General features: G+C 44.5%; 1 pseudogene; it reads right to left on the bottom strand.

Moving 5' to 3' along the window:
* Nucleotides 1–15,687: 15,687 nt before the first annotated feature.
* LOC121836085 lies at nucleotides 15,688–20,709 on the bottom strand (annotated as a pseudogene).
* Nucleotides 20,710–22,053: the final 1,344 nt, after the last annotated feature.

Genomic DNA, 22,053 nt, shown 5'->3' with positions numbered 1-22,053 from the left:
ATTTGGTGCACTAGTTCTCAACGAGGATGTGAATGCCTATGGCGACTAGAGTCGAATTTTATATAGTCGCAAAAGTAGCGGCCTTTACTTTTTTAATTGTTTAACTTTTTTCCACTTGGAGCTTGACTGTTCTACCAGTTAAATAGCTTTTTCATGCTGGATTGCGTAGCTGTTCCTTTGTTCTTAGCATACGCAGTTTGACATATACATGTCAAGAGTGTGAAACGACATTTCCACGATGACGCATCTACATGTTAAATACACCGTCAGAATGGACGTCAACGCTCTCTGGGGAAAATGCTCCGACCTTTTAATCTTGAGCTGCAACTTTAAGTCTGCCATGGGACTAATGAAAATCTGATCAGCGTATCTATTGATTACAGTTCATCCGAAATAAACAAAACACAAGTCTGTATGCGATCCGAATACATAAAATTTACTACTTTGAAGGGACGTAATTTAGCTATGTGAGGACCGACTTGGCCATCCAGAAGCCGAAAAAAAAAGCGCCAGCGGTGGTACCGAGAAACTGTTTTACTTAAAGGTATGTTAATAAGCCCGTAAGAGCTTATGTTAATAAGCCCGTGAGGGTAAAGCGTAATAGCCTTTCATGGTTGAAAATAAGGTGCACGTGACGTTTCAATCATGAGCATGCAGAACGATGTAAGAAACGAACGCGGCGCTCAAGTCTGTTTTGCTCGGACAGAGTGTGACCGCTCGGACGGCAAATTCCTGGCCCTCGGCGCTTGACGTACGAATTATGTCGATCGTTCCGCTAGTCGCGCTCTTCCACCATGATTTTGGATGACCGTGATTTAAACATCACGCGCATCACATTTTTAGTCACCAAGAGTTACTCTGACGCACTTATTAGGTTTGTTTCGCTCGACCACCGCCAGAGTAGTATTTCCGGCTTCTGGTTGGTCACATTCGACTTTGTGAAGACGCTCTGAAACACACCCAGACTGCTTGCAGCCAATGGCACCTCCTCATTTGTCTTCTCTGCCTCCCCACAAATGGCCAAACTCTCTACCTATACGGCTCTGGTTGTGGCCGGCCGCGATCCCGGCAATGTCGTAGCAGCGGTGGTGGACGTGGCGGACTGCGTTTCTGCTGCAGCTTGTTCTCCATCTTTACACACCACAGAAGCTTCAGCAGCCAGAGTTCGGGACTCCGCGACGACTGCGACACACGCGTTCTGCGGTGTTTTTTTTTTTTTTTCATAATTCCTACTTTAAACTACCAGGACCACCACGTCCAACAGCAGGACACTCCATCTTTTTTACGCCATTTGTTGCCACTTGAGGATCATTTGCGATGCATGAACACGCCGAGTAGGATAGTTTCTAAATTATCAAGCCTGCTAAAGTACTGATAACCAGCGTTTCGCGATATTGGCTCTAGGAAAACAACTATCTTTATATGAACATTTGCTTACTCAAGATATAAGTGTCAGACCCGTTAATTAAAATCTTGCATTTGTCTTGAGTAGAATTGGCCAAATAAAATTGAAGGGCGCAGGAGGAGAAATACCTCGGAAAGTTTGGCTGAATTCTAGCGCTAGGCACCACATGACGGATCTGTGTGAACAAATATTTTTTTGTTTGAACCGATTCGCTTTGTGAATTTCGGCGTCGCCAGCAACCAAAAATAAACCTCTATTCGCCATCGACAATCTCATAGACTAAGGTAATTTATATGCAGACGGTTTTTTTTTCGCCGTCAAATATTGCGGTTTTTAGATACTGGCAAAAATTAAAACAACATAATTAAAAAAAACACGTCACTCTCTCTGCTCATTCGCGCAACCCAAACTGCGTATTGGATTTGCAAGTAGAAACGACGTTATTTCACTGTGCACGCTAGTTGAAAACTCTCTATTGTTAAGTGACTGTGGCTCTTCCTTGCGCGGGAAGTCCCAACCTTTGTGTTATCTAATTATAAACAATAAATAACTGAAGTGACTGTCGAAATAGGACTCTGTACGGTAAACAATTTTTTAAACTTCATAAGTAAACCGAGCAACCGAATGTTTACTTCGCAAAAAAAGATTGAGAACCTCGTATACATGTAGGTGTGATATTATGAACAAAGCTTCGTCGGTCGATATTTTACCAATGAAAATTTCAAAAATAATTTATTTCGTATGAAAAGTTAAGCTTAGTTCCGAAACTTCGGCACTTGGTTCGGACAGCAATGTGTAGTTTATTTTGTCGTTAAAGAACCACCGTATATATATATATATATATATATATATATATATATATATATATATATATACATACAACACGGGCACTTCACACCATCGTAAGTGGTCTCCGAGGAGGATATAAACGAACATATGCAGATGAATGAGCCGTACATATATATATATATATATTTTTTTTTTTTTTTTTTCTTTGGGGGGGGGGGGGGGGGGGGGAGGGCCTCCCAAGTAGCACAACACGCCGGGTTGGGGATGGGGCGGTATTGGCCTGCCGGGATACCGATACCGGCCAGTACCGGAAACGCCCCAAGGGGCGACATCGGCCGGGCCCAATGCCGGAATCCGGCCGGTACCGGGAGCTTATTGGGAAACCGGGATGCCGGGAATACGGGATGTTCCCAGCGAGCTCCCGACACAGATCCCCGGCATGGAACCGGTGGTACGGTAGGAAACCATCAGTGTGCCAGCGTGTTTCCGGGTCAGAGCCAGTCCAATTGCGGATTAGTCCCAGCGTAAAAACAGATCAGTGCCAGCGTATTTGCGGGTCAGTGCCTGCGAAATTGCGGATCAGCACCAGCGTATGTGTCATTCAATGTACCCAGCATAGAACCAGCAGAATGCTAGCTGTGTCAGGCGTTAAAGCCCAGGAATGACATCCTACTGCATTTTTGAACAGCTAACTTCTCAGTAGATCAAATTGACTTAAATGTGGAAATGCTAAATTTCTCAGTCCGAACTATTTTATTGGTTTTCGTATCTTTTATAGGTGCTGACCGTTTTTAACATGTTTTTCGGACTTGAACTGAAAAAAGCCGGTTTAGTATTTGTGCAATTTTAAGAAACAATTCTGTGTGAACAATTGACTTTCTCCATGTATCGACCAACACATTGTTTACAAACAAGCCCGCGTGTGCCCACCAGGCGAGGGCACTGTGCCGCACACTTGTGCTCCGTGAAAGTGCACGTCTACGCCGGAACAATTTGGGAAGCAGCACAGTATCATTTAGCACGGTGCGGGAACTACAAGCGTCAAGGCAGCTCTCCGATGCACCGCACAACAAAAGTGAGCCTTCGGTCATTTGAACGAAACGTCACCACGATTGCACACTGCCAAACACGACTCGTGCAATTTCCGTCGCTAAACTGTGTATCCAAATGTATTGCACACGCTTCACTGCAGATCTTGAAGGTTCCAATGGTCAACGCGAGCACAGAAACGTTGCGTTAGAATTTATCCTAGCGGTGTCCGAATCAATCCGAGGTCCGAGCAACGTAGGGCCGATTGTCTCTTTCGTGGCAACATCCCCGTCAGTCACCAGCGAAGTGCACACCGTTCCTTCGTATTTTCACTATATACCTACGTCAGACACCACGCTGAACACTGAAGTCGCTTTCGACCGGCCTCATATGACGGCTTCCGCGTCTGAAATCAACACGCCGAGACGAACGACAACCAACACAGCATCCGACAAGCTCCGGCACAGCTGGGGCCAGCCGCTGCATGGGCGCTGCCATCTTTCCTGTGACGTCACGTATTTGGCTTGGTCATGTGACGAGTGGTAAAATTTGCGTATAATGGGAGCCGCCTTATGAGGGTCAGTTTCGAGTGCAGACCGGAACCCCGGTTTATCGCTCTAAGCCCCTCTACCTCGTTGCTGGTGACAAAGCAGGACATCGCACCTGCCTTGCGCCCAAGGCCACACATAGCACTCACAGCACTCTCAACCTTCATTACAAGTCACACACCCCCTCGTTGTGGACCTATAAGATAAGCCTTTTGTTCGTGAAACCTTAGATCCTTTTCTCTCTCTCCCCAAGCTGAAAGCGTTGTAGAAGGTCAGTGGTCACGTGGTTTGACGGATGACGCATTAGCTGTTGCCGATCTCGGAATGCGTTTAGCCGGACCTAGTTTGGCGTGTGAATTCGCCCTCTGTGGCTGCTGCGTATGTCTGCTTCTGCAAGCGATTTCTACAAAAAAGGCATAGAATTTTTTGTGATGCGTTTAGTGTTCGGTTCTAGAAACGACAGCTTGTGCTACATCGTGTTGACTCTTCACGGGCACCTTCTCGTTTCTGTGTTCGAGTGGCGGTTTTGCCGTGGCCTTGTCGACATCTCCCGCGGATAACACCTTTTAAGTCGCGTCTCGTCAACGTAAGAGCGCTGCAACCTACTTCGCGACAAATGATCGTTTTCCTAAAGGTATTCGTCCAGATCACCTCTAGATTTAGGCCGTGTCTATCTCCTGGCAGCTGGGAGAATAATTGTGCAGAATGTTTCGGCATTGGTGCGATTGCGCTACAAGCAGATAGTTTCGATTTGCCGCCGACAAAATTTTGACGTGTCGAGAAAAAACAACAACAAAGACTCTTAATTACGCGTTCCAAAGTTTGACGAGCGGCTTTACGAGTCGCTTGTAGAAAGATTGTTACGATTTTGCGAAATACTGGCAAACAACGCTAGGTTACCGTCATAATCAAAACCCTGAGATGAGGATAAATGAAATAGCGGACAACTTTCATTGACTCAGGCTTTATATTATGATGTTATATTACGCGACAATTCGCCCGTACTCGGCCGGGAGCCCCGAAGGTGCGCTCGAAGCGGGGGAAACGGCGTTATGTAACGATAGGCCCAGGACATCTACTCCACGAGTGGGAAAAAAGCCGGTGCAAAGGCGTGCACGAACATAAACAACGGCACAAAAGTGCCGTTGCTCGCCGCTATGAGATGCGTGCCGCAAACTCGGTCATCCACGGCGGTATCCCTCTCCTCCCGCTCGTACATTCTCAAACTTGACGGACACTCTGTCTCGCGGTTCATGCCGACGAAAAGATCGTCGAGATACCGGGTAATCGCTGCAGCCGAGCGCTGCACATTTTACCATTGCTCTCGCTGTGGAGGGTCGAAGAGTCAACTACCAGCATGGTGAATGCTGTTGTTTTTTTTTTTATTCTGGCAGATTTGTTTTAATACCAGCCGTGAAAGCAATGTTTGATAGAATGTCCAGAGCAGCGCGAGGCGCGTGCTTTTTAATTCCCTTTCCTCTACAAGCTGTACATATAAACAACGAGACTACAGCACTATATAAGAGTCCCTTTTCTAACAAGGAAAAGTCAGGTGGCGTAACGTTTTGGTCGAACAACTCATCTTTTACTTTTCGTGTGTGTGTGGCTCGTGTCGGTACGTGCAGGAACAGACAGGGGAACATTCGGCGTACTTTTTCGATGTTGGGTGGTTTCGGCGGTCGCTTCAGGCATCGAGACTAAGCTTGTCCTGTTGCGGCGAACGGACGTATCGCCAGTGTCCACCCAGTATGATCTCGGCTCCTCAGCTGACCTGTGGACAGTGCCGCACTTCTCGAGGTCCACTACCCAGACGTCCGTGTCGATGTTCAAGTCGGGAAGATTTCGCACCCCATGGCGGGAATCAAACCAGAGTTTCTACTTCTTTATGCTTTCTTCTTCCTATGCCCTTAGTTTCTCTTTGTCTGGGAGACGAGGAAGCAGGCTGTTTGAAGAAGTTCGAAGAGTCGTTCTGATTCTTCTACCCATTAGTAACTCCGCAGGTGAGTAACCGTTCTTGAGGGGGCTGGCCCTGTAGGTAAGAAGGGTTTGGTACGGGTGTTCCGACTTTTTCAAAGATCCCTTGATTATTTTTACAGCAGCTTCCGCTAGACCGTTACTTTCTGGATAGTGGGGGCTTGAAGTTATGTGTCTAAACCCATATTCTTTCGCAAAGGCTGCGAACGATGAATCGGGTACTTTGGAAAACTGTGGTCCGTTGTCACTGATGACTACCTCCGGTATGGTGTGTCTTGCAAAGATGGACTTGCAGTGTGTAACGACAGCGTTGCCAGTCAAGCTAGTGAGCTTCCCTAACTCGGGAAACCTCGAGTAGTAATCTGTGACAATCAGCCACCACAACCCTCCAACAAAGAAAAGGTCCATGCCGACCTTTTGCCATGGTCTTTCCGGAAACTTCGTGGGCTTCAGTGGCATTTTCCTGTTTCCTTTGTGTTGAAGGCAAGTTCGACATGACTTCACCAAATTCTCAATGTCAGCGTCGATCGTTGCCACTAGACTGCGTTTATTTCCCTCGCGCGGCGATTAGCACGAAGGCCAAAATGGCCTTCGTGCTGAATGCGAAGAGTTGCTTTCTGGAAATTTTTCGGGATGATGATTCTGATGCCATGTATAAGGACGTCTTCGACTTCGGTGACATGGCCTTCATGCGGCCAGTACTCCTTTAGGCAAGGCTGCAGATCACGATGACTAGGCCATCCTTTTTGTGTGAAAGAGCGGAGTTGGCGGCAGGACTCATTTTCTTCTTGTTCCCTTTTCAGCTCTTGCAACGAAGGGGGAGAAACGAGGGGGTTTGTCCGCGATTGCTTTCGCGAGGCCGGCTGCATTAACTTCGCGGACAGAAAACATAAAAAAAAAAAAAATAGCGACAAATGGAATGATGTCTTTATTGAACAGAGCTTCTGCTCTGTGCTTGCCGCAAGTGATCCGGCGTTTTCGGTTGACAGCGGCGAGGCGAAGCATCACCGATTTAAGCGGCGTCGGTTCGGGTCGTTCAACGCTCCTGCTCACCTGTTAGCATTCGTTATCCACTTTCAAGTCCCTGGTAATCCTCACCGCGTCTGTGCACGCACTTGGCGCTATTCACCGCACGGAACACCCTTTCAACTGGCTTTGGGACTGATCCAATTTGGACGAGAGGCCGAGAACCGAACCAGACCGAACCCTTCGTGGCTGCTACCTGGAGCCAAGGAACGCCTCCATGTTTTTCACTCAAATAAGTAGACACATAAACGTGCGACTCCTTGACTTGGGCGGCGACACGCGCCACCTAACGGACAGCGCTCAAACTAAAGAAAAAAAGAAACCAGCAATTCCTGCTCTGAGCGCCTCGCCAGACAATGCCCTATGTAGTACATATCCCACGCCACACTTCACTCATACGCGACATCACAGCATTTTATACATCAACGCATTCAGAAACAGCACAAGATACAACATCACATATTGACACTCTACATTCCTATACACACGTCTAGTCGACACCACCGGCTTATATACTGCTGTATTTTATGTGACCGATTAGAATGGTGACCACTGTCATATTTTGCATAAATACGAAAAGGCTGTGCAAGATTTAGCCGTGTATGTTCTTTTCCTCTACTGCCCTTAGGAAGGCGCTCGCATCTCTAATATAGGGCCATTGCAAAAGTGAACTGCAGGTTATAAATAAATTTGAATAGTTGCTACACGTCACATTTTGAACAGTTTCGTTTTCTCGGTTGCCTACACTTCAAGTATACAGAAGCCTGTTTAATTAATTGTATTAATTATCAAAACCAATTTCTGCAATAAAAAATTTCTCAACACACTGATGCATTTTCTTTTCTCTTTTTACATATCGAGACTGACTTTACACGTTGAGTACACTGAGCACGCGCAGATGATTTTAGCGAAGCCCGTCCGCCGGTTATCCCCGAAGCGTTATTTCAGTTTTCTTCTTTTCGCTAAATATCCGTTCTATGCGCTCGCGCCAAGAGGACAGTGCAGAATTGCTGCTTTCGGGCCCGTGCCTTCACCTGCAACGAACGCGAAATACGTATGCTACTATTGCTAGACTATCTAAATCCTGGTTGAAGCAGTAGTGTTTGACTGCGTGCGTCTGACTGCGTTGCGGCAGCAAGAAATCAGGACATCCCTGCTGCTTATATCACGTGCCAAGATGATTCCTTGAATTGAATTCCACGCTTGATACGAAGCACAGACGTGCCGGTGAGTGGCTTTCGGTTCTCGACGCAACGCTGTCAAACGCTAGTGTCTGAACCGGCCTTGTTTGAAGAATTTTTTATCGAGTATGCTCGATGAAATGTGCCAAATGAACCAGAGAAGGCGACGCATGTACCTCGAGATAGCGAAACAGTGAAATACACGGACATGATCCCAGATATTTGTGTACGTTCGTCCTGTCCGGCCTCAGTCGTGGTGTTCAATGCTTCATACTTCACTGCACTTGAAAGCAAACAAATTGGGTACGACAGGCGCGCAAGTTCGGTGGAACCGAGGAGGCCAGTTGCAACTGACCTGCAAGCAAGACTTGACCGATCACACCTTTATTGAGAGCACGCTCTTTACTGAACCGCACAATAAAAGACGACGAGAGTATATCGTCCGGCGAACATTCAAGTCAACTCACGCCTGTGCGTAGCTTCCTGTGCTTTTCTAGAGATTTGGTTATATTCCTCGAGCACGACGCCAGCTGCCAGCTGTTTACTGCTGTACATGGTAAAACCCGCGACGGAACCAAAAAGGACAACCGCGATACTTTTTATCTGCCTCGGGTTTTAGCAGGTGCCTACCAAGGTTGCCTGTACTTGTTTGTTTTCTGCCAGTTTAAGCGAACTGAGCCACACGCTTGTTTCGACCGGTTCAAATTTGAATAAATGATAACCAACGCACAAAGAAAACAAGTTTCAAGTACTTCTTGAGATTTTTGAAGTGACTTTTACTATTGAACGACTGCATGCACTTGAATGTTCAATTCAAGAGTTTACTAAAACGTGACTACCCCATGCTTGTCACCTGCCAACAGGGTGCTAACTCTCAATGGCTCGAGCCCAGTGGGTAGTTAAGTAAGCCTGTGGGGTAGCTACAGCCGTCAAAACGCACGATGACGAGGGGGGTGCTCACTTTTTCTTAGAGTGCATAGGCAATGACAGCGAAGCGACCGTCATCTTGCTGCTGACGTAGGACAGCGCCCAGGCCATACGAGAAGGCATCCGCCGTGACTTTAGTTGGTCTCTTCGGGGAGTACATCGCGAGGACTGCATCTGATGAGAGTAGTCTTTTCAAGTTTGAGAATGCTTTTTCCTGCGCAGTCTCCCAGACGAACTCTTGCTTTAATGACAACATGCTTGACAGTGCTTGTAGCAACTCTGCCATGTTAGGTACAAAACAACCTAAGTAGGTGGACATGCCCATCAGTCGTCGGAGTTCAGTCGTGGAGGTTGGCCTCGGCATCTCAGTGACTGCTTTTACCTTGTTGTCGTCAGGTCGTACGTGGTTGTTCTTGATGATGTGCCCCAAGTACTGTATTTTCGTGACGCCAAACTGGCATTTGTCTCTGTTCAGGGTCACTCCTGCGTCTCGAACTCGCTCGAGAGTAGCGCGGAGTCGTTGTTCGTGCTGTTCCTTCAATGATCCCTAGAGAAGGATATTGTCCATGTGGCAAGCAACTCATGCACTGTTGGAATTGTTCCGGGGCAGAGCAGATCCCAAATGGTAGGCGATTAAAGCAAAACGACCGAAAGGTGTGATGAAAGTGGTCAGTGCTTTACTTTTCTCGCTTAAAGGAATCTGCCAAAATCCTGATGTGGCATCCATTTTTGAGAACCAGGTGGCTCCTTGCAGCGTCCCAATGGAGTGTTCCACCGCTGGAATTGGATGCCATTCTCGTAGAACGAACTTGTTGACCTCTGTGTAGTCTACACAGGTCCGCAGTGCCCCTGACGGTTTGGGTACCACCACCATTGGAGCACACCAAGAGGTGGGTTCTGTTATGGGGTGATGACGCCGATTTCTTGCATCCGTAGAGGCTCCTCTTTTGTCTTCTGATACAGGGGTAGAGGCGCCCGACGAGGAGACGTGAGAGCATGTGGAGTGGCTTCAGGTCGAAGCAGTATGTCACACTCTTGTTGTAACTTGCAAAGACCTTGGAAGACCTCAGGGAAGTCTTTGTCGACGTTCAACACCGAAACAGAGTTGAGGGAGCTGAACAGTCCCAAGCGATTGATGGCTGGCTTGCCGAGAAGTGCGGTGCGGAGTAGCGGAAGGATGTAAACGTCTTCGACGCTTTCTCGGCCGTTCAACTTGAAATGGAGCTTGGCCACTGCCAAAATGCGAAGAGCTTTTCTATCAGGTCCCTGAAGTCGACGCGTTGTGGGGTTTAGAGGGATATGCTTAAAATGCTGATGGCACTGTCGTTCTGGGATGACAGTCTCGTCCGCCCCTGCGTCCATCTTGAAGATCAGTCTTTTCGCTTCTACTTGCGGAGCAACTTCCAGTTTGACGAGGTAGTTTCACACACCAAACCAAGGAATCCTGACTCTTCTTCGATTGTCTACAGCATTTGCACCGACCGGCAAACAGTCGCATAGTGGCCTTTCTTTCCGCACTTTTGGCACGTGCCACTCTTTGCTGGGCAGAGAGCTCGCGCGTGCCGCTCTTTACCGCACCAGCCACATGAGCAAGCTTGATTTTTCTTGCCGCTGCCTTTTGTGGGTTGATGTTGCGCCTTAGCCGGTGGCTTGGCGTCGGGGTCGTGCTTAGCAGGCTTGTTCTTTCTCGCGTGTAGGGCATCCAAAGCTGCAGTTTCTTTGGGATGGCCTTGACGGATTTTTTCCTGTTGCAGCTGAACAGACTTGTTCTGACGCGCAACGGTGAGTGCCGTCAAGAGATTGAGGTCGGGGTCTAACTGAAGAGTTTGCGACACCTTGTGATTCTTGAGGCCTATGACTAGCCTGTCTCAGATCAGTTCCTCGCGGAGTTCTCCGAAGTTGCAGGTGTCCGCTAGGGCATGGAGAGCTGTAGCAAAATCTTCGACGGACTCACCGTCCAGCTGGACTCTGGTGTTGAATTTCGCCCGTTCGAAGATGACGTTTCTTCGAGGAATGAAGTAGTTGTCATAGCTCTTGAGCATCACGTCGAAGTTTTTCTGCTCATCGGTCGTCAACTTGAACGTGTTGAAAATGTCCTCTGCCTGGGGGCCCATGAGGTACACCAGCGTGTCGACTTGACTCTCCCTTGCACGGTCGCAGAGTTCCGAGACAGCGCGGTAGCGCAGGAACCGCTTCTTCCACTGAGGCCAGTCTGACGTTGACGAAAGCGTGAATGGGTCAGGCGGCGTAATCTGGAACGAAGTCACGTTCGCTGGCGTTTGGCTTAGACGTTCCATCCGGTTACGGGAGTCCGGTCCGTCGGCAGTTGAAGAACATAGGTCCGTAGAGGAGGCCGTAGAGGTTAAAACCAGGTTAAGGTTTCAGTACAAGGGCCAGTAGGGTCTGCTGAGGTGTCGTTCGGGAGGAGAGCAGTGGTCAGCACATCCCACTCCTGACACCATGTTTCATAGAATGTCCAACGCAGCGCAAAACGCGAGGCGCGTGCTTTTTAATTCCTTTTCCTCCTACAAGCTGTGCATATATACAACAAGACTACAGCGCTATATAAGAGTCTGTGTCTCACAGGCTACACTTATGCGGTTTGTGCGAATGAGTTATACGCCCAGGGGGACGTTATGTAGTTTGCTAATCTTAGCGATAAGTCGGCTAATTAATTAAAATTCATTAATTAACTTTTAAGTTGTGAAAATAGACATATGGTTTCAATTAGAAACTTGCTGAGCGTCGTCCAAAACCCCTAAACCAGTAATTTTCAGAAAGACTGAGTGCGTGTGAAGCGCAATAGTGCGCTGAAGTTTCCACTCGTGGGCCAGGTACAAGGCTGGGGCTAGATAAGACTCAGAAAAATTGCGCGGCCGTCTTACCGAAACCGCTAGCCTTGTACCTGCTCCACGAGTGGTGGCTTTAGTGTGCCTCTCACGCGCTGAGAGACTTTCTGAAAATGACTGATTTAGGGATTTTGGACGGCACCCACCAAGCTTCTATTGGAACCGTATGTCTATTTTCAATAATTGAAACGTTAATTAGTGAATTTTAATTATTAGTCGAGTAATCGCAAAACTTAGCCCCCACGTAATGTCCCCCTGGGCGTATAACTCACTCGCAGAAACCGCATAAGTGTAGCTTTCATGACTTTTTTTAAGAAGAAATCTGCAAGAATAAAAAAAAAAACCAAAAAACCCCGACATGGGGGGCAGATATACTTCTATTTGGCAGACCCAGATATGGATACATAAAAAATTCGGCAGATCTGGCTAAATAAGGCTTATATAAACTGATGTGCATGATATGGCCAGATTTGCCCGATTTTTTATATATCCGTATTTTTTTTTATATATAAGTCCAGACCTGCCATTTTCGTAAGGGTGGCAACATTTAAAAGATGTACTAATGAGGTTCTTCTTCACATAATGAAATACTATCGATGGCTTTGCGGTTGTCAGTCGATAATATAACATCGATAGTTTCACGATACGAAACTGTCGATAGAATGCAATAGGTAATACTACTGAATACTTTACTGGGTGAATTCAGAAAAGTTCGAGCAAAGGGTGGCTGGTCAATATTTTTAAATCAACTGATGTTTTTATATGACATCGTCTAGTGTCTGGTATAAACAAATCTACACTTAGTTTTGCCCAGAAACATATTTTGAGGGTCAGGAAAAATCGTAAGTCATGAAGAGGTGGACAGTAGCATTGACGCGCACTGATGGAGGGGGCACGTTTGAGAGTGAATAACTAAAACGATAAAATCTGGGGAATTCCAATACTTTTTTAAAACGAACTTTGGATACAGTTTGCTTGTAATATATAGAAATAATATTTATTTAAGTTAAACTTTTTTTTCCGAAAAATCGACAAACAGGCCTGCTTGAACGACAAATGTCAAAAGATGGAGGCCTGTATCTCATGAAATAAGTTAATCACCATCATATAATTTTCAGATAGTGTTCTGGCCATTATAGAATGGCCAATATGGCCATTATATATATATATATATATATAACGGGCATGGTGGCGGGAGGCCGAAGGCGTGGGTATAAAACTGAGAAGAAAAAAACCCTTAGTGAAAACAGCAACAATGGACGATTTAATCTTCGACGTTTCGGCCGGAGTCCGGCCTTCGTCAGAAAGCCTTCCTGACGAAGGCCGGGCTCCGGCCGAAACGTCGAAGATTTAATCGTCCGTTGTTGCTGTTTTCACTAAGGGTTTTTTTCTTCTCAGTTTTATATATATATATATATATATATATATATATATATATATATATATATATATATATATATATATATATATATATATAAAGCATCTGAGTGATACGAGAGTCGGAATATATTTAGGCAATCATGGGCATAAAATCAACCCACAAAACTTCCGATGCAAAAGAAAAAACAAAAAACCTTTTTTTTTAGTTTGTGTACACCGTCATACTCTATTGCGAAATTCATTTCTATTTAAAACATGTTGCATTATTTGATTGAGAAAGAAAACACAACTTTTTTAAAGTGTGCACTGAGCAATGCCCTATACGAAAGTTACTCTGAGTTGCAGTTTCAGGAAATTGACAGACACCTTTCAGATATTTTTATTCAGATGAGGTTACGGACAACTAGAGTAATCGATCACACAGTAGAAGTTAGGGGAAACGATATACACGTTCTCTACAGCGGGAATACAAAGCTAATAATTGGCGCAGCGCACACAAACTGACATTTCCCGGTGAGGAATACATTTGACCCATCCAGGGCGCAAGGAATAAAATTTCGTTAGCCCAACGCCGGATACAGGATGCTTGCCTTTTTGTGTACGAAAGGCCTCTCGCATTGAGCGTGTCAGAAAGCGCTTTGGCACGAACGTTTTCTCCCCGTCGAACATAACAGAGATGCTTACTTGAATACCAGCTGAACGTTAGGAAAAGCAACGGAGAGAAGAGAACAAAGAACCACACTGCTGGTTCTTTGTTGTCTAACCATGTCTAACCAACCGGCTCAGCTCCGGGTTATCATAACAGAGATCACGTCCTCCTTGTTGGGATCTTGGCGCGAACATTCTAGCTCACCTTTCGTGAAGTACTCTACGGCAGCAGACACGTTCTCAGGGCTCACCATACAACTCGTGAGGGGATCCGGCTCATACCACACGCCATGCTTTTCCTTGCCTAGAGCGTAATCACTTTCGCCATATTAACCCTTTCTAGGTTAACATGGCGACAGTGTTTACGCTCTATTGTATTTAGGCGGGGTTCGAGTATTTTGGGGTTCTGCTGTGTGTCGGTGTGCTTGTTTGTGCGTGACATTATCGCCCGCGATGGCCGCGAGTGGGATGGCGACAAATACGACTGCTCAGTAAACAGGCACTGCCGATCGTATTTTGCTGGTTGAAACGAACACCCTCATCCTTGACAGCGAGCGGGGAAATGCGAAAAAAAGGTTGTAACGGCCGTTTTTCCAGAGGTAGTGACGAGTGTCGCCTGCTTCTTTCGTCAACTATTGCGCCATAATCGTAATCTTCGCGAGGAAACGATTGTTGCTAGCCACAGAACACTATCACACAGAAAAGGAATGCTTAAATATGTTTTTATTCTAGATATAAGTCAGGGATATATATGAGAGAGAGAGAGAGAGACAGAGAGATGGGCGGGGGAGCTAGAGGGGAAGAGAGAGGAGCATATAGCGTCGTTAAAAACGAAAATAAACAAAGTTCCCAGTGGCCGATGGCTGCAGGATCTTTTTTTGGATCTCTAGTTCGTATTAGGACACCTTTTCGTACACAGTAGTTTCTCCTCACTTTTACTATGTGAACGATTGCTATAGTTATCAATGGCCTCAGCTTAATAAAAATATATAACATGTATGTGTTAGTTTCATGAAACTCAGAGTCACTTCTCGTATAGGGCACTGCTTAGGGTACGCTTTGGAAAAGGACCCTATTTTGGGGAGTTGTGTCTTCTTTCTCAAACAAATAATGCAGCATGTTTTAATAGAAACGATTGCTCAACTAAAGCAAGAAGGGGTACCTAAACTCCAAAAAAAATGAAAGGTGGTGCTTTTTTTTGTTTTTATTATTCGCATCGAAAGTTTTCCTTGTTTGATTTTTTACCCATGTTTGCCTAAATATATCCCAACTACCGTATAACTCAGATGCCTTAGACATTTTTTTTAAATAATAGGCATATATAAGTAAAATACGATCTCGAGAGTATATGATTACGGTTAAATTATTTCATGAGATACTGGCCTCCAAATTTTGCCATTTGTCATTCGAGCAGGCATGTTGGGCTGTTCTTAGAAAAATTAATATAATTCAAATAAATATTCTTACCACATATTACAAGCAAGCTATACCCAAAGTGTGTTTCTAAAAAGTATTATAACTCGTCTAATTTTATCGTTTTAGTTATTCCCCTTTAAACGTGCCCCCTCCATCCGTGCGCGTTAATACAACTGTCCACCTCTTCATGCCTTCCGGTTTTTCCTCTCCCAAACTTTTTTCTGGTCAAAACTAAGTGTGGGTTTGTCTATACAAAACACTAGGCAATATTATATAAAAACATAAGTTATTTAAAAATGTCGACCAGCCACCCTTCAGGTGATCTTTTCTGAAATCAACATACCATAGTTAACCATATAGGTATCACTATCGGTAATTTTCTCACTATCAATAGTTGGTTCGGCTTCAAGTATTGATAGCATCCATGGGACTACCGATTTATTTGCACCACTAGTGTACACAGTACGAAAAGTCAGTGTGCTCAATTTATTTAGCCTGGTTTAGGCTTAGTTCTTCTAGTGAGAAGTTCTCCTACTGATCTTTCTTTGACTTGCGCTTAGGTTTCTTAGTCTTCTTAGTTTTCTTCTTTTTTTGCTTGGGCTTTTCAGTGGGCGCAGGAGTGTTGCCATCAGTCTCGTTGGGCCCACCTGAATTATTTGTCAAATGACATTATCCGTTTTTACAAATTCCCTTTTCGCCAGTGTTGTACTGAAAATGACAAAGTAAAAAAGTGCATATTAGATTAAACTATTCATGAGAAGTAATTTTAGGTAACGGAACAGTCTAAAGTATCAGATCAGATTATTTTAAGACTGTTCAACCGAATGTACCCCAAAATTAACCGCTACGCTTAACGGTACAAATAACGCATTAGAGTTAGTAGTAAAAACGCTCCACGAGACATGATTTTACGAGACGTCATATGGTGTTTGATTTTTCTGCCAATTTTATCAAACTCATTTAGGTGGCATACGTCATTTATAAAAATAAATAAAACACTGTAAGCGTAGCTGAAAAGGATTATGCTGTGCTGATTAAGAAAGTAAGATATTTCCAAAAAGAGACGCGAGAATGTTGTCCGTCTCCTTTCGAAACATGTCTTTTTACGGTTACATCCCTAATTCGCGAAGTTTCGAAGCGGATCCCGCTTGTATTTTTTATGAAGAAACTAATGGAGGGACGTTACTCGGAAAATTAGAGCGGTAAGCGGTCTTGGCAAGATTTCACGGGAAATGACGGTATCATATGGCACTGTGAAGTCACGTGATACTTTAAAGTAATCCCACTGAGTCACTTAAATTAAGCGACGAAAACTTGCGTCGCCATTTGACGTCAGGTCTGTCGTGTAAAGCGTTCTCCTGCTCTCTCAGAATGTTTGCTGTTATATATACCGGAGAAACTAACCTCACCTTATGCTTCGGCGTCACATAAAACGGTTCCCTGCTAGATTATGGGGGAAGCCTTAACCGCTACAGAGGGCGGGATACTCTGAGATCACGTGAAAACACGTAACACTACGACGCCTAATGGCGTTACTTGTTTATGTGAGATCAGACATGGGATGTCATAGTTCCACGTTTCTTGACAGTATTACTTTGCCGCGTGATATCTGAACCTTTCTGGATTGATTAGTTTCGCTGCATAGTGATTGTGCACCGACCCTCCGCAGTGGGGCGTGCAGCGCATCGCCTGTGATCTCAATTAATTTCTAGGACACGACTCTTTACCATGAATTTGTTTCGGCTTAGAGAATGAAGACAAGACTTTCGTCATGTGTAACTACTTTGCGTCTCTTGTTATTGAAAAGTCACCACCCTCAGATTAAGTGTTAAACCTATATTTTAATTAGATATACTGCCGGCTGCCATTTGGCGGCCAAGGCAGGAGAGGGCACACAGAGCAACAATATATATAATACTGCCATATCATCTTTAGGTTTATTATGGTCGGGGAATCATACAAAAAATTTGAAATGTGGGCCTAAACATGGCAGTAAACGAACTAAAGAAAGAGAGCAGCACGTACGTGCCTCCTCATTCGCAATTTCCTAAAACCGCTTTAGTGAAAATGTTTGCAAATTGAAAGGAATTATACTATTTACCGGAAAGGCATACATGAAAAACCTATGACCTGCAGGTGCGGCAGCACGTGAGTGTGCTAACTAGATTAGTCTTGCTACTCACAAAGCATATTTCTCCGTCCCCAAAGAAAAATTGGTCCCATGAATTGGTGCCAGAGTTCCAGCAGTAATAGTCGCAGCCTTCTCGGTTTACCTCCTGTAGGAATCATAAGCAGTGTAAAAAAAAGTGGAACAAATATTCGCAAGAACTTGCTTACACAGTGTGAATAGCGTGTTATTAATTTACAAAATTAAGTATTGATTCGTGGACGAATTTACGTTCATTTTATTGCTTTATAAAAACTCACAAAAGCAAAAGTGGACTGCACATAATCGTTGCTTTCGTTTATAAATCACCCAGCGAAATGTTTCCAAACGTGTAATTAAAGAACTTTTACCGATGCTGGTCTCGTTCCGTTCTGGCAATTGTGGGCTGCAGCGCTGCCGAAGAAGGCCACACACACTGCAGGCAATGAAGCACACAAAATTCAATTCAACTGAAGCCAAGCTTAAAAGTTTTATTTAACCGTTTGCCTTCAGCGTTTGTTTTGTATCTATTAGTGTAAAAATGAAATAAACAAAAGGCATTCATAAATTATTCGCTCATTGATGTGCGCGTCGAGACGCCTATGCAGTAGAAGAAGCGTGTTTTTTTAGAAATAACCATACAGTTTCATATCAAGGGGGAGTAATGAAGTCATTGGGCTAGCGCATTAACCGATTTCTACTACTGCGAAACTGTTGCATGTTCTTAGTTCCTGCATCCACGGGTGTTATAAAGTGTATAACATTTATCTTGCGCAATAACTTAAATTATGATCAAGTGGTGGCAAGAACATCTTTCCTCAACTCGGTATTTACTAACATGAAGATATGGAAAAGAAAATGTCTGCACTTGTCAAAAGGTACAATTCGTAATTTAATCCTCAAAGTTGTGCGCGTGTCTGTTCAACCCAGCACACTCAACCTATGATAAACCGATATCGAAGGGAGTAAGGAGGACCCTAGTGCTGTCTGGTGTCTTCGAAGCAGTTTCACAAAATGTATAAGCAAAATCTACTGTGCGATTGATTTTCGAGAGTTTGAGAAAAGTAGAAAAAAAATATATCGCTGTCGTTTTTAAAGGCTGGTTGAAATTCGGGGGGAAACCTTTTTCTCGGAAAACATTTTGTGCACACCGAGTCTATCCGAATCTATCAGCGCTTTCGAAGAGCGCAAGAGACACTGCAGGAAAGAATGCCCACAAAAGTCAATACATGTAATGTCACCCTTAACAGTTTGTTTTAACCTGTATTTCAGCTCAACGAAAGTAAGTCATATATTAATGTAATAATAAATAAACAAAAGACGTTGATAAAATATTTGGTTACTTTTGTTCGTCGGGAAACCCACACATAATATGGAAACGTTTTTTTATAAGAAAAAAAAAACAACGTAGAGTGTAACATTTAGGAGCAGGGATACGGTCGATGGGAAAACGCAGAAACCGATTACCGCCACTGCGAAGCTGTTGGATGTTCTTAGTTACCAGATCCACGTCTCATGTTATCAAGATGACATATTAAACATAGTTTGTATTAAGACCCGAAGAAAAAATCCATCAATGTAACGCTGTTTGGCAGTCAATGTTTTCTAGTAGACCGCTGACTGTGCCTGACTGTACGTCAAGCATGGCTGATTGGCCAACAAGTTACTCTGACCGACAGTCAAACTCCAGTCAGGCACCGCTTGTCGGCTTTCTGATGGTTTCCTGGTGGCAGTCGGCCGCCGCGAAATGCCATCAGGATGTCCTGGTGGTGATTCTGACTGTACATCGATTGTCTCTGACTGTACGTCAGAAAGCTTTGACGTGCAGACAGAAGTACGGTCAAAGGACGTAAAGTTCGTTCGGATACCACTATTTCGTCAAATCTGTGAATACGAAAATGTAATCTATGCACGAAAAAACGATTTCGGGACGTGAGCCCATAAAACCGCTGACGTTAGAGATATGACACGCAACCGACTGACAACCTTGATCAGAAGCCCGCCGAAGCGCCGAACACGACACTTCGCACTTCGCTTCGCCCATAGAGGCTTCGCCAAGCTTTCATGAACGATCGCTCTCGACTCGTTTTGTTTGCCCGCTTGCTCCAACCTGTCGATCCTGCCCGGGCTCTAGAATGTCTTATGTTTTAGTAGAATTTCTACTCGACAAGACCCAGCCTGTTGTGAGTTCCGACGATGTAAGGGACTTCAGCGGTGTAGTTGAAGACGACAAGGTGTACCAGGTCTACCGGGCCGATGACGCGCGAACAAAAGGATCGTTCTACGACTTGAAAGTACTCTACATGGCAGGTGAGTATAACTGAAGTACGGCGAGTGATGTACGAGTGCTTTGCATAACACGCTGACGGCTTAACTGCATTTGCAGCCGAAGCATCTCGTATAAAACGAATAGTCGAATCGAGTTTCTGTAGCGGTGACGTAGCATAGCGGTTAAGGTGTCCGATTTGTACGCAAGCGATCGCGGGTTCGATCCGCGGTGGTCCTCTTTTTTGTTTTTTTTTCTTTTGAAGTTGAAGGAAGAACACCATTCCTGAACTCGGTATCTATTCGTATAAAATTTTGCACGAGAAAATGTCTACACCTGTGAAAACACACAATTCGTAAGTTCAGTTAACATCACACGGAGTCGATGTTAAGATCTCGCAGGTAGTAAAAAGAAACCTATAGGCTGGTTGCTATCTCCAAAGGAGTTTCACGAAATGTATTTTCAAAATCTACTGCGAGATTAATATTTTTTATGGCGTCAGAATAAACAAAAAACAAGAAATAACATCGCTAGTGTCTTGAAATGCTAGGTGAAATGCAGAGGGAAGTCTCTTTGATCGGAACACATTCGATGCAAACCAAGCCTATCCGTGTTAAAAAAAAAGGTATCCTTTCAGCCTATTTAAAAATATATCATTCATTTTAGCAAACGTATAACATAAATAATTTGAAATGAATAGTTTTCGCGGTAGGTATTTTTTGGCGCGTTTTTGTTTAGTGCCTGTTATCTCCATCAGAGGGCAGGGGTCACATGTTGTAGATTCTGAACGACACCGACGGCTGGGGAAAAGGTAGTGGTGTCCAAAAAATACATTATTATATGTGAGAGTTATGCATTCTGAACTTTCATTTACCACAAATCAATTTTCTAAACCTATTTTCTCGAATGTACGTAACAAAGTCAGTGATGTTATTACTTATGAAAAATAATAAAAATAGATACTTCACTGAACAGAATCACTTGAGCATTACTTAGCTTGAAAATACTTACAGAAAATAATTTGAGCTTGATATATATAACCATATGTCTTATTAGAATATGTCATCAGATCCTCCAAAAATGTAAGAACTCACCTAACACCAGCGTGGTTCCGGTCAACCCCATATTTGGTGTACTAGTTCTCAACGAGGATGTGAATGCCTATGGCGACTAGAGTCGAATTTTATATAGTCGCAAAAGTAGCGGCCTTTACTTTTTTAATTGTTTAACTTTTTTTCCACTTGGAGCTAAGTCTGTTCTACCAAATAAATAGCTTTTTCATGCTGGATTGCGTAGCTGTTCCTTTGTTCTTAGCATACGCAGTTTGACATATACATGTCAAGAGTCTGAAACGACATTTCCACGATGACGCATCTACATGTTAAATACACCGTCAGAACGGACGTCAACGCTCTCTGGGGAAAATGCTCCGACCCTTTAATCTTGAGCTGCAACTTTAAGTCTGCCATGGGACTGATGAAAATCTGATCAGCGTATCTATTGATTGCAGTTCATCCGAAATAAACAAAACACAAGTCTGTATGCGATCCGAATACATAAAATTTACTACTTTGAAGGGCCATCCAGAAGCCGAAAAAAAGCGCCAGCGATGGTACCGAGAAACTGTTTTTGTTAAAGGTATGTTAATAAGCCCGTAAGGGCCTATGTTAATAAGCCCGTGAGGATAAAGCGTAATAGCCTTTCATGGTTGAAAATAAGGTGCACGTGACGTTTCATTCATGAGCATGCAGAACGAGGTAAGAAACGAACGCGCCGCTCAAGTCTGTTTTGCTCGGACAGAGTGTGACCGCTCGGACGGCAAATTCCTGGCCCTTGGCGCTTGACGTACGAATTATGTCGATCGTTCCGCTAGTCGCGCTCTTCCACCATGATTTTGGATGACCGTGATTTAAACATCACGCGCATCACATTTTTGGTCACCAAGATTTACTCTGACGCACTTATTAGGTTTGTTTCGCGCAACCACCGCCAGAGTAATATTTCCGGCTTCTGGTTGGTCACATTCGACTTTGTGAAGACGCTCTGAAACACACCCATACTGCTTGCAGCCAATGGCGCCTCCTCATTTGTCTCCTCTGCCTCCCAACGAATGGCCAAACTCTCCACCTATACGGCTCTGGTTGTGGCCGGCCGCGATCCCGGCAATGTCGCAGCAGCGGTGGTGGACGTGGCGGACTGCGTTTCTGCTGCAACCTGCTCTCCATCTTTACACACCACAGAAGCTTCAGCAGCCAGAATTCGGGACTCCGCGACGACTGCCACACACGCGTTCTCTGGTGTTTTTTTTTTTTTTTTTCATAATTTCTATTTGAAACTACCAGGACCACCACGTCCAACAGCACGACACTCCATCTTTTTTTACGCCATTTATTGCCACTTGAGGATCATTTTCGATGCATGAACTCGCCGAGTAGGATATTTTCTAAATTATCAACCCTGCTAAAGTAC

Source organism: Ixodes scapularis, unplaced genomic scaffold (genome assembly GCF_016920785.2).
Source record: "Ixodes scapularis isolate PalLabHiFi unplaced genomic scaffold, ASM1692078v2 PGA_scaffold1__304_contigs__length_218370807, whole genome shotgun sequence".
In the NCBI taxonomy this organism is placed as follows: domain Eukaryota; kingdom Metazoa; phylum Arthropoda; class Arachnida; order Ixodida; family Ixodidae; genus Ixodes; species Ixodes scapularis.
This window is presented reverse-complemented; position numbering and strand designations above follow the sequence as displayed.